This window comes from Misgurnus anguillicaudatus, chromosome 1 (genome assembly GCF_027580225.2).
Source record: "Misgurnus anguillicaudatus chromosome 1, ASM2758022v2, whole genome shotgun sequence".
Lineage (NCBI taxonomy): Eukaryota > Metazoa > Chordata > Actinopteri > Cypriniformes > Cobitidae > Misgurnus > Misgurnus anguillicaudatus.
Window position 1 is genome coordinate 30093879 of NC_073337.2, and position 13949 is coordinate 30107827.

General features: G+C 40.9%; 1 pseudogene; it reads left to right on the forward strand.

The window, feature by feature from the left end:
• Window positions 1-13949, forward strand: part of LOC129431932 (uncharacterized) — a 496207-nt pseudogene that overhangs the window by 149106 nt on the left and 333152 nt on the right.

Below are 13949 nucleotides of genomic sequence, written 5' to 3' on the forward strand. Positions count from 1 at the left end.
TTAATGGTGCATTACCGCCACCTGGTGGGGTGGGGTAATTATATCATAAATCCTCATTGCACCTCAATCGCAGTTTCATATTTTTTATAACTTTGACGTAATATGTAAACTCTTTACATTTACTTAAGATAATTGTAGAAATGAGTGAAGAGTCCATGACAAATCCAAACCAGCCGTATTTATTACATAAACATCTGTAGTGTATATTCAATTTACAGCTTACACAGCCACAGGCAACAAACCCAAACTAAACATTTCAACCCGGCAGGGGAATATAAAACAGTGCCAACAGGACTCAGGCACACTTCCACTAGTACGGTGTCTCCCAGTGTCCATAGAGTACGCAAGCGCAATCATTAACAAGAATGATCTACAATAATAATAAACATGGTTTGGTAAATTGTATTCTCCGTTGTTTCAGCATGTATAACAGATTATCTAGCTGTCTTAGATTATGAGTTGAAAACGTGGTCAGTTGAAAACACGTAGTCAAACAGTCCAGCCAAAACTACTTAGTTGAAATCACGTCTTAACCAGTCCAAGGTGGACCGACTTATTTTCAACCATATTTCAACGTTGAAAGACCGTAATTGTTTACTTGTAGATTATGAGTTAAAAACATGGTCAGTTGAAAACACATAGTCAAACAGTCCAGCCAAACCTACTTAGTTGAAATCACGTCGTAAACCAGTCCAAGGCGGACCGACTTATTTTCAACCATATTTCAACGTTGAAAGACCGAAATTGTTTGCTGGTAGATTAAGAGTTGAATACATGGTCAGTTGAAGACACGTAGTCAAACAGTCCAGCCAAAACTACTTAGTTGAAATCACGTCGTAAACCAGTCTAAGGCGGACCGACTTATTTTCAACCATATTTCAACGTTGAAAGACCGCAATTGTTTACTGGGATGGGACTTTGTTCTTCGCTTCAACACATGGTGTGTGCTCTTCATCGTTTCTGTAATGATCCAGTTCTGTGTTTCACTTGTCATGTCTCTTAGTTTGAAGTCCTGTATTCTGTGGTCCATGTTTTTAGTTCTGTGTAATCCTTTTGTTCATTGGTTCTCGTGCTGATGGTTTACGAGGTGTGACTTGTTATCTGGGGGAGAGTTGTTTGTCCCCTTAACTGTAACTTTTGCATCTTTTATTGTCTCCAGGCTCCTTTGCAAAATATCAGTCCCGATCATTGAATAAAGAGAATGAAATGTCGTACAATATCTATCACTGAAGATGAAATTGGAAGGTGAACAGTTTGATACCAAATAGGAATGGTTTAAACTAGAATTAACTTGTGACATGAATAATACACTAAGCATCTCTACTTGTCATAGGTAATCTAGACTAGGTATAGAACCCCAATTGTACATGAGATTACAGGTTATTTAAAAAGGTTTCAAAAAGAGGGGACCAACATATATCACACATGCATGAATGTATTTACAGACAAGACCCTAAGGAGTTTTTCATATGGTCTCTAAGAAATTCCTTGGGTCTCTGTAGGACCATTCACACCTTAACTCTGTTGAGCTTCAAAACAGGCCATAAATGAGATTGCTGGGATGCTTTCGGTGGAGTTCGACCCTACTAGGAACATAGGTTAATATCAAGAGACCTTAGCAGATTAAAAGGGAAATTTACCTTGAATCAGATCCAAAAGTCACGGCACCGCAGCCAGACACTACGATAATCATTGGGAGGCTTTTGAGCTAGTTTTGAATGTCTATTGGGATGGTTTTGTTATGCAAAGCTGGCAACCCTGGCTGTGCGCTTGCACAGAGGTTTGGTTCAGATTATAGATTGTACATGTAAACAAACAGTTTAATCTGATTGCAAATGTTTAAGGTGCATGTGAACTTTACTTTTGTAACCTTCAATTGTATTAAATTCAGTTAGATTGACAAAATTTTGTGCATGTAAACACATAGCCAGAGCCGGATTAAATAAATGGATTACACTAGGCAGGTTGCAGTTTTTGCCCCCCCCCCATTGAGGTTATATGAATTGAAATCGGAAACTTACCAAAGTTACTTATAAAAGTTAATTCACATTTTACATAGCCTAGTCTTTGGTTACAAACTGGTTGTTTGTCTGCCAAATTAAGTCATGTGTTGTATATTAACCAGTCTTTCAGACTATTTTTTAACCCTTGTGTGGTGTTCGGGTCTGTGGGACCCGTTTTTAATGTTTACTGTAAGAAAAATTATGTAATTAATTGTTGTTTCAACCTCAGATTCATTGGCCTTGGCTCATTTTCTATGAAGAACATAAAAATAAACAACTTTATAATTACTGTACATCGTGTACCCCCCCTACACATTTATATTACATATGTGGTGTTCGGGTCCACTGGACCCGGGGGTAATAAGAATGTGAAAATTGAATTTGCTATGTAACTTTACTCTGTTTTTCTCCTATCTGCGACTCCTGTGAGTGCATGAGTGTGTTTGTATATATGTCTGTACATATGTGATGGATGCATGTCAGAGTTTTGTCCTTCTACTCTTGCTGTAATGCCGCAAGCATCCAACATGTTATATATCATGCATGAACATTTGTCTGCCCCCACTGTCCCAAACACTTTACCTTCTGTCTAACAGGAAACATTCTACATTTTACCATTATATCCCTTACAAAAAATAACCATGGTTTTACTGTAGTAAAAGTGTAGTAAAAAAAAATGGGTTTACCACAAAACCTGGTGTGTGTGTGTGTGCGTGCGGCCGGGTAATTATCACGTTGTGGGGACCAAGTGTCCCCAAAAAGATAGGAATACCAGTATTTTTGTGACCTTGTGGGGACATTTTGATTTCCCCATCAGGAAACAAGCTTATAAATCAAACAAAATGATGTTTCTTGAAAATGTGAAGTAGCAGAAGGGTTTCTGTGATGGTTGGGGTTAGGGAATGGGGTAGGTAAGGGGAATAGAAATAAAATGCATTACATCTATGGAATGTCCCCACAAAACATGGAAACCAGAAACATGTGCGTGCGTGTGTGTACCTGGTATTTATCACATTGTGGGAACTAAATGTCCAACAAAGATGTGTGTGTGTGTGTGTTAGAGAGAGTGAATAATAGAGAAATAAAAATATTATCAATTAATTTTCATCATTCTAAGTTATTTTCAATAGCAACACATTGTTTAACATGTGTGTGGAAATAAGATGGACACATTATTTGTGTATAAAATGCAAGAAATGCATTCGCAACACAACTACACAGTAAAATTTTGCTTATAATGTGTTGTGTTTGCTGGAAAGAACAGGTTATGTGTTCAGTGTAAATAATTTCTTAAGATACGGCATCTGTTCAGTTGGGGCCTGTGCTGTGTAGACTGACACAAATGTGTACAATTTCAAAAAGTTCAAAGAATATAACATCAACAGTGATGAAAAACTTGGTTTCATTTATACTTATTTATGATAAAATAGTTTTTCCCCCAAAATCTGGATCAGAATAGAATTTTCTTCTTTTATTTCATATTACCACAAAAACGAATGGCACTTTAGTTTATAAATAGTCCTCTACCAGTGGTAAATAACAAATATTAACCATGAATTCTGTCTATGTTACTTGCAATAAGGCTAAAGTAAACATCTGTAAACAATCTTACATAAATTTGTATGACTGCATTGGTTTAAGAGGTCCAGTAGACCCACAAACATGGTCTAAGTAACAAAAATATGAACACCACACAAGGGTTAATCAATGGTCAGTCCCCACGTGGGTCTGTTACAATTTTTTAAACAATCTAAAGTCCTGAAAAAGCTTGAGCGCAAACCTCTTAAATCCATTTGACATTTCAACTGTCTGAGAAACCTCGTAACTCCACCTCTTCTTCACTCCGCGGGAGAGCTTCGCTGCATATTTCTCTTCAAGATTGAGAATCGCAACGAAATCCTGGTTGAGCAACAAGTCCACTGAGGTAAATGTCCTCAAAATACTGTTTATTTATGTTTCAGTTATATGAATTATATAATAATAGTTTTTATATTATGTATAACAATTTTATCTCGAAGTAATGGTAGTGCTAAACTCTAATGTATCGTTTCTGAGGCTGCTAGATTTTTCTTTACGCTATTCACGTTTCTGAAGTGAATTTAAAGCACAGATTGCTTGTTGACTTAGTTAACCACTATGCATCGGTTTTGTTATCATGTTTGGTGAGATATCTAACGTGATTTTCGTGGGGCTTAAAGAAAAAAAATCTTGACCCCGCTAGTTCTGCCATTGCAGTCATGAATTATTATGCAAGCTAACTGTTTTTTTTTGCCTCATTATTATACATAAACATGCCTTATATAACGTAGGGAAATGTACGTTTGTCCTTTATTTATTTATTTTTTGCAGCAACCATGTCTGTGTCCTTAAAGGAACTCTGTCAGGTACAGAGTGGAACGATGAACTTGAAAATCAACCATTCTGATGACTGACGTCCCCATCCGAGTCACCACCTCAGACAACAACAGTCATAAACTCACAAACACAAATACACTCAGTAATGGGCTTAATAAAGAAATACTTAACTATGATTTTATCTGTGTTAACCTATGATATCAGTTATTGATGTATTTTAAATATTTACATATTACTAGGCTTATCATACATGCACTGAAGTTTTAAAATGTATGTAATATAATACTTGAATTAAATTGAATGTTTTGGATACCACCATTAAATTATTTTGTGCATGTTAAACACAAGTAAAAGTTTTTATTTATTGGAGATAAAGGGGCTGTTTAAATAATATAATAATTCTGCTTGTTAGGCACTAACAAGTGAAAATAGTTAGGTTTGAGTACATTTATTAAAACTCGATAGCTGTAATGCTTCTGTGCAGAAGGAAGCCCGTGAGCCACGAAGTTTGCGAGCAGATTAATTTCCACTTATTAGACCAATTGTAAAAATTGTAGATGGGACATTTGTACATTTTTCCCCCTCTGTCTGGGCCCCATCCCGCCAACAGGGCCCTAGGCACGTGCCTAGTTTGCCTTTGCGTTAATCCGGCTCTGCGCATAGCCATTGTATATTTTGCATTTTTCTACATAGGGAAACGGAGGGGTTACTTGAGTGTAACCTTGTTCCCTGAAAAAGCGGAACGAGATGCTGCGCTGCTAAGCGCTATGGGGAAACGTCTTTATCGTTGACCAGCTGAATATAGTGTGCAAACACGTCAATGAAATTGACCCGGAGGTATATAGCCTCGGTTGATGACGACATCACAGCGCACCCGATGCGAGGCTATAAAATAGATGAGCAACAGCTGTGTCATCAGATCTTTTGTTTGAAGACCAGTCCTGGGACATCTACTGTACGGCAAGACAGCGCAGCATCTCGTTCCGCTTTTTCAGGGAACAAGGTTACACTCAAGTAACCCCTCCGTTCCCTATCAAAAGCTTTACTTGATGCTGCGCTGCTAAGCGCTATGGGGAACGACAATACCCACGCTGCCGTGCTTGGAGATGTCTGGACCCCTTACGGATGTGTAAGTGTGTGCACAAGGACCGCAAAGAAATCTCAGACATAAACAACCAAGCTAAAAATAGTGGATGTGTGCAGAAAGGATGCTCCTGCCGCCTCACAAACATCTATAAGAAGGCACCCCTTCCTAATAAATAGCAGTGGGGAATACCCCTTTATGGAAAAATGGTTTAGACAGCAGCTTGAGATGTTGACTTGAGGACATGAGACCCTGGAGTGACATGAGCATCCAAGCTATAAAATCTTATGAATGTATGCGGAGAGGACCAGCCCGCCGCATCACAAACGCTCTGTAAGGAGGCACCCCTTACTAAAAGTAGCAGTGGGGGATACCCCTTTTATGGACAAATGGCATAGACATCAGCTTGAGATGTTGACTCGAGGACAGGAGATCCTGGAGTGACATGAGCATCCAAGCTATAAAGTCTTATGAATGTATGCGGAGAGGACCAGCCTGCCGCATCACAAACGCTCTGCAAGGAGGCCCCTTTTACTAAAGGAGTAGAAGAGGCTACTCCCCTGGTGGAGTGAGCTCTCAGACCTGCTGGCGAGACTTGACAGCGCGCCTCAAAGGCAGGAGCAATGGCATCCCTAACCCAATGTGATATGGACTGCCTGGTGGCAGCAGCACCTCTGTTGCGGCCCCCAAAACAGACAAACAACTGCTCTGACTTACGCCACTGGCTAGTGCGGTGGACATAAGTCTGAAGAGCACGGACTGGACACAATCTGTGGTATAACTCCTGCTCCGGCGTGGTGAACGGCGGAGGGCAGAAAGTCTCAAGAATGACCGGATGTGCAGTCGAAAAGGGAACCTTACGCAGGTAATCAAGATAAGGATGTAAAATCAACTTCACCATTCCTGGGGCAAAATCTAGACAGGATGGCGAGATCGCCAGAGCCTGCATATCCCCAATTCTTTTTAAAGAAGTTATCGCCATTAGAACAACCATCTTTAGTGTCAGAAGTCTATCAGACGCTGACTCTAGAGGTTCAAAAGGAGGTCTGAACCAGACCCTCAAGGACTATAGCTAGGTCCCACGAAGGAATCTTAGTTCTTGCTGTAGGCCTCAATCGTTGGATGCCTCCCGAGCGGCGCCCCGTCCACCAAAGCGTGGCAAGCCGAAAAAGCGGCCACATAAAACCTGAGAGTGGATGGGCATAAGCTGCTGACAGCTTTTCCTGCAGAAAACTCAGAACTGTAGCAAACTGGCAGTTAAAAGGATCTGCATTATATGTCATGCACCATGCTTCAAAGACACCCTATTTAAAGGCATACTTCTTTCTAGTGGAAGGAGCCCTAGCACTCAAAATAGTGTCAGTAACATCAGGCGACAAACCTGTGTCCCTCAGTTGGTACCCTTAGGAGCCAAACATGGAGATTCCACAGGTGGGGCCTGAGATGCATTATCATATGAGACAGAACGCCCCTCCTCTCCGGACTTGCCCATGGCGAGCCGTTGAGGAGAGATATTATCTCTAAAAAACCATACAATGTTCAGCCAACGCGGTGCTATCAGAAAGAGGCAAGAGCCTTGCTGGCGAACTCTGGCTAGAACCTGCGGGAGCAGCGCCACTGGAGGAAACACATAAAGGCGTTTGTCCGGCCATGTGTGCGCCATTGCGTCCAGACCCAGGGGGGCTGGGGAACTCAGAGAGAAGTAAAGGAGACATTGCGCTATCTGAAAAGAGGCCAAGAGGTCCACTTTCTCTCTGTAAAATCAGGTCCATATCTGAGACACTATGTCTGGGTGGGGTTTCCAATCCCCAGTCGATAATGTCTGCCTTGACAGTAAATCTGCTTCTACATATAGGTTTTCTGGGATGTACACTGTTCTGAGGGACAGGGACTTGTCCTGAGCCCAGAGAAAAATCTGCCTCGCTATCTTGTTCAGATTGCGCGAGCGCCGACCTCCCTGGTGACTTAAGTATGAGACTGTCGCTGTGTTGTCCACCCGCACTAGGACATGACAGCTTCTCATTTGGCGGAGAAAATATTTCAGGGCCAGAAATACAGCCATCAGCTCTAGGCAATTGATGTGCCAACCGAGCTGATGACCCTCCCATTCCCCTTGAGCTGGACGACCATCTAAGGTCGCACCCCAGCCCGTCAGGGAGGCGTCTGTCATTAGCAGTTTGCGATGACAAGTCGCTCATAGCGTGGGACCCAAGGCAACAAACCGGGGTCTTATCCACATAGTTAGTGTATGAAGCCCGTGGCACATCACTTTAATCAGCCTTTGAGGGTTGGCCCTTGGATGAAACCCTCCGGCTCTGAGTCACAACTGAAACGGTGTCATATGCAACAGCCCCAAAGGAATCACCGTGGATGCTGATGCCATAAACCCTAATATCCTCTGATTATTTCACAGTGAGATCCTGGCCTAGCCTGACTCTGCTCAGGGTATGCTGAATGGCCTCGATTCGTGAGGGAGACAAATGTGCCCGCATCGTAATCGAATCCCAGACTATCCCTAAATAAGTCATTCTCTGGGCATGAGAAAGAACGCTTTTCTTGGCGTTGAGTCTCAACCCTAGAAAAAGTAGATGTGCTAACACAATGTCTTTGTGTTGGAGCGCCACCTATCGCGATTTGCTAGTATTAGCCAATCATCCATGTTATTTAAAATGCGGATGCCCTGGAGTCTCAATGGAGCCAGTGCTGCATCCATACATTTTGTGTGTGTGCGGGGTGATAAAGCTAGGCAGACTGTAAGAACCAGGAAGTATCTGCTGTAAAAGCCTGACCTTCTCTCTGGAAGGGGAACATGTTCTATGGCCCCTTTCATCAGTAGAGTTTGTATTTCTTGCAACAGTACGTGCGTTCGTTCCGGTCTCACGGAAGTGAATATCACGCCATTGAAGTGCGGAGGACGACGAATAAATGGGGAATGCTAAAAACCCTTTAACATTGAAGACAGAGGGCCTTTAACATTAGGCTGGAACCCCCCCCCCCCCGCAAGCCCAGAGGCGGCGGAGGTGGAGAGGCTTCGTAAAGGCAACGGGACGGAGTGATCTGATGTAACATGATATGCCCGCATGCCGGCGAGCCCTACTGTAAAGAGTGGAATATTCCCTCATGCTTTTAACTTCAGTGAATTTCGTGACAACGGAGTCAACCGTGTCACCAAATAAACCCAATGGGGAAACAGGGGCATTTAAAAGAAAAGTTTTATCCTTCTCATTTATGCCTGACAGATTTAGCCATAAATGCCTCTCTGTGTTTACCAGAGCAGACATAGTACGGCCGATAGCGCGAGCCGTTTATTTAATGACACGAAGAGACAGATCTGTAGTCATACGCAACTCGTCAAATGTCTCTTTGTCCATCGTCTCGCCTGCACTCAAATCCTTTAACAGATCAGCCTGGTAATATTGCCATAGTATGCAGCGCAGCACCAGCCTGACCTGCGGCTTGATAAGCTTTGCCCACGAGAGCTGAAGTTATTTTACACGGTTTCGTGGGCAGGGTAGGCTTCTTTAATGAGGATGCCGAGCCAGGCGAGAGATAACTCGCGTGCGTCTCTTCCACCTGTGGCATTTCGGTATATCCGCGCGTCTTCGTACCCACGATAGTCATAAATTGACGCCGTGGGCATGAAGCACGCAATGAGTATGGTCTTTCCCATGATTTATTTAATTCACCATGGAGATCCTCAAAGAAAGAGAGAGGCTCATGTTTCGTCCTCTCCCTTTGTCACTATAGAAATCTATCCGCTAGTTTGCTTTGTTTGGGGTTCTCTGGCTCGCGAGGCCAATCAATTTGCAACCTGGCGCGTGTTCAGAGCCGGATTAAATAAATGGACTACACTAGGCAGGCTGCATTTTTTGGGCCCCCCCATCGAGGTTATTTATGAATTGAAATCTGAAACTTACCAAAGTTACTAATAAAAGTGAATTCACATTTTACATAGCCTAGTCTTTGCTTACAAATTGGTTGTTTGTATACCAAATTAAGTCCTGTGTTGTATATTAACCAGTCTATCAGACATTTTTTTTCTAAATGTATTATTTATACGTCATTACACGGCTATATTAAATGCTATTAAATTATCCTCACTTTATCCATTGGGAGTGTCATTGTTAAGGCAGTAGTACCAGTAAATAACCAATAGGTGTCAGTAATCCGCGGGAGAGCTTCGCTGCATATTTCTCTTCAAGATTGAAAATCGCAACGAAATCCTTGTCGAGCAACACGTCCACTGAGGTAAATGTCTTCAAAACACTGGTTATTTATGTTTCAGTTATATGAATTATATAATAACAGTTTTTATATTATGTATAACAGTTTTATCTCAAAGTAATGGTAGTGCTAAATTCTAATGTATCGTTTCTGAGGCTGCTAGATTTTTCTTTACGCTATTCACGTTTGTGAAGTGAATTTAAAGCACATATTGCTTGTATTTGACTTAGTTAGCCACTATCCATTGGTTTTGTTATCATGTTTGGTATCTAACGTGATTTTTGTGGGGCTTAAAGAAAAAAAATCTTGACCCCGCTTGTTCTGCCATTAAAGTCATGAATTATTATGCAAGGAACTGTTTTTTTTTTTTTTGCCTCGTTATTATACGCAAACATGCCTTATATAACGTAGGGAAATGATCGTTTGTCCTTTATTTATTTATTTTTTGCAGCAACCATGTCTGTGTCCTTAATGGAACTCTGTCAGGTACAGATTAGAACTATGAACTTGAAAATCAACCATTCTGATGACTGGCGTCCCCATCCGAGTCACCACCTCAGACAACAACAGTCATAAACTCACAAACACAAATACACTCAGTAATGCGCTTAATAAAGAAAGACTTAACTATGATTTTATCTGTGTTAACCTATGATATCAGTTATTGATGTATTTTAAATATTTACGTATTACTAGGCTTATCATACATGCATTGAAGTTTTAAAATGTATCTAATATAATACTGTAATTAAATTGAATGTTTTGGATACCACCATTGAATTGTTTTGTGCATGTGGAACACAGGCAGCAGTGTTTTTGTTGAGTTCAATTTTGAATTAAATTGAATGTTTTGCATACCACCATTAAATTATTTTGTGAATGTTAAACACAGGTAGATGTTTTGTTTGTTGGAGATAGAATGGCTGTTTGATTGATGTGGTACTTCTGTTTGTTGGGCACTAACAAGTGAAAATAGTTAGGTTTAAGTACATTTATTAAAAGTCGATAGCTGTAATGCTTCTGTGCAGAAGGAAGCCCGTGAGCCACGAAGGTAAGTTTGCGAGCAGATTCATTTCCACTTATTAGACAGCAGTCCGCTCATCGTGTTTTGTATTGCATCACTTAAAGATTGTATTGCATCACGTAAACCTTTAAAATCGAGTTTAGTAAGATGTATACTACAGTCAGCTTTGGTTAACTATTGAAGCATCGTCTTTAAGGCTCAATGTGACCGCAGTATTTGTTGAACACTGCTGGCAGCGGCGACGTCTGTGTCCGTCAATGAGAGCATAAACTCGTATCTCTCTGCTTCCGAGTCATAAAGCTCGTCTTTAATGAAATAATGTTTAATAACTTAAAAAATACGGCGTTTTTTTAATTTCCTGAAAAATAATGGTTTTGGAGATATGGGGATCCCGCCCGACAGCGGCGAAATTGGAGATGGGACATTTGTAAAAAAAAAAAAAAATTCCCCCTCTGTCTGGGCCCCATCCCGCCAATCGGGCCCTAGGCACGTGCCTAGTTTGCCTTTGGGTTAATCCGGCTCTGCGCGTGTTACCACCTCGAGAAGCTCCTCGACCGCCTTTCATCGCGCGAGAAACGCTCTAAGGCTGGTTTATGAAACTCCGCAGAACCGAGAGAGATATCATCAACGTCATTATTATAATTACCCCCACATAACCCGAAGAAACACCGGAGTGCGCTTCGGAATCACGCGAAGAAATATAACTTAATTTGAGGTTGCGGTCAGAAATAATCACGGCGAGCACGAATCATTTATATTGTGAATGATTCACAATTCTCGCACTCATCAGACTGTACAAAGCCATGACCGCATGCTCCTCCCCCAAACACACAAAACAGTTAAGTGTGTGTGTCGTCCTTCGCCATAAAGCGAAAACCAACACGACTTAGACTGCTCGTGACTCTTCTTACTCATATTTCTTTTTAACTTAAACTCCTTTAAAATCGGAAAGAGAGAAAGTCTGCACTCTATCTTGTTGGAATCTAACTCCTAACAAAGATCTCAAGTGAAGTTCAAAAGGTAAGAAAGAGATTTGCATTTCAGTGTAGCACACACTCATTCAGTAGTTGGTCTGAAAATAAAAAGACCTGATGACACAGCTGTTGCTCATCTATTTTATAGCCTCGCATCGGGTGCGCTGTGATGTCGTCATCAACCGAGGCTATATACCTCCGGGTCAATTTCATTGACGTGTTTGCACACTATATTCAGCTGGTCAACGATAAAGACGTTTCCCCATAGCGCTTAGCAGCGCAGCATCGAGTAAAGCTTTTGATAGGGAACTGCTTTCTTAAGCAACAGCAATGGCCTTCCCTAAACAATGACCTGTTATATACAAATTAGAAGGAAATGAAATATGAAAATGAGTCTTTCTAAAGAACTATACAAATGATGAGAGGTGTTGAAGATCAGATATAATATAACAACATCTAAACAACACATACAGAGAAACAGAAGATTCAGGAGAAACACACAAACTCAAAAGTAAGAACTTTATTTACTTTCTGGTTGACTTTTAACTTCAGTAAAATGTAAGGAATATAACAGACACTAAACAAACTGTAATATCATATTCTCATGTTTATTTACTACACGTGCTTGCTCCTAAACTGTGTTCAGTTCACAAGTTCACACTTACAAATAAGGCGGATATATTAACCTGTTATGAAATGGCTGAAATTTCATGTTTTTTGTCTAAACAACATACCCAAATTAAAAGTGGTATAGCTCCCATTTACTTTGACACTCAGGGGTATGCGGTGTCCGGCAGTGAACTATTGTTTACAGTTTTTTATAGCGTAATTTGGTCAGAAACGTCAAGATTGTGGGGCGAACAAATCATTTTGATTTCGGCTTGTACAACCCCAAAACAGAAAAAGTTGGGACACTGTAGAAATTGTGAGTAAAAAAGGAATGGAATAATTTACAAATCTCATAAACTTATATTTTATTCACAGTAGAATATAGATACCATATCAAATGTTGAAAGTAAGATATTTTGAAATGTCATGCCAAATATTGGCTCATTTTGGATTTCATGAGAGCTACACCTTCCAAAAAAAGTTGGGACAGGTAGCAATAAGAGGCCAGAAAATTTAAATGTACATATAAGGAACAGTTGAAAGACCAATTTGCAACTTATTAGGTCAATTGGCAACATGATTGGGTATAAAAAGAGCCTCTCAGAATGGCAGTGTCTCTCAGAGGTCAAGATGGGCTGAGAATCACCAATTCCCCCAATGCTGCAGCGAAAAAAAGTTTTCTAAGTTTCTCAGAGAAAAATTGCAAAGAGTTTGAAGTTATCATCATCTACAGTGCATAATACCATTCAAAGATTCAGAGAATCTGGAACAATCTCTGTGCATAAGGGTCAAAGCTGGAAAACCATACTGGATGCCTGTGATCTTCGGGCCCTAAGATGGCACTGCATCACATACAGGAATGCTACTGTAATGGAAATCATAACATGGGCTCTGGAATACGTCCAGAAAACATTGTCAGTGAACACAATCCACTGTGTCATTCGCAGTTGCCAACTAAAACTCTATAGTTAAAAAAGAAGCCATATCTAAACATGATCCAGAAGCACAAGTGTTTTCCCTGGGCAAGGGTCATTTAAAATGGACTTTGGCAAAGTGGAAAACTGTTCTGTGGTCCAACAAATTAAAATTTGAAGTTATTTTTGATAAACTGGGATTCCATTTCATCCGCACTAAAGAGGACAATGACAACCCAAGTTGTTATTAGCGCTCTTTTCAGAAGCCTGCATCTCTGATGGTTTGGGGTTGCATGAGTACGTGTGGCATGGGCAGCTTACACATCTGGAAAGGCACCATCAATGCTGAAAGGTTTATCCAAGTTCTAGATACATATGATCCCATTCAGACGTCGTCTCTTTCAGGGAAGACCTTGCATTTTCCAACATGAAAATCCCAGACCACATACTGCATCAATTACAATGTCAAGACTGCATAGATGAAGGATCTAAGTACTGAAATGGCCAGCCTGCAGTCCAGATCTGTCACACACAGAAAACATTCGCCGGATCATAAAGAGGAAGATGTGCCAAAGAAGACCTAAGACAGTTGAGCAACTAGAAGCCTGTAATAGACAAGAATGGGACAACATTCCTATTCCTAAACATTGGTCCTCCTCCAGCTGTTCCTTATATGTACATTTAACTTTTCTGGCCTCTTATTGCTACCTGTCCCAACTTTTTTTGGAATGTGTAGCTCCCATAAAATCCAAAATGAGCCAA